The sequence below is a fragment of the Eimeria tenella genome, genomic scaffold, assembly GCF_000499545.2.
Source record: "Eimeria tenella Houghton genomic scaffold, Eth_scaff1999, whole genome shotgun sequence".
In the NCBI taxonomy this organism is placed as follows: Eukaryota; Apicomplexa; class Conoidasida; order Eucoccidiorida; family Eimeriidae; genus Eimeria; species Eimeria tenella.
In genome coordinates, this window is record NW_013541842.1 from 5,469 (window position 1) to 5,793 (window position 325).

Here is a 325-nt window from a genome sequence, read left to right on the forward strand (position 1 = left end):
AGGGGGCGCCTTGAAGTGAGGCAGCACTGAGGCATGAAAGTTACCTAATGCTGCTGCTGCTGCTTCTTTTGTTGCTCCTGCTGCCGCTTTCGAATAGCTTCCAGCCAGTGCGATAGACTGCATCATCTGCTGCTGCTGCTGCTGCTGCTGCTGGCTCAGACCTCCATTTGCTGCAGGGTTCTATTTGGCGTCTCCTTTCGAAGTTTCTCCGTTTGTGTCTGGAGCTGTCATCTTAACTCAAGTGCCGGGACCCAGGGAAGCAAAGGTTAGCAGCAGCAGCAGCAGCAGCAGCAGCACCCGCAGTAGCAGTAGCAGCAGCAGTACC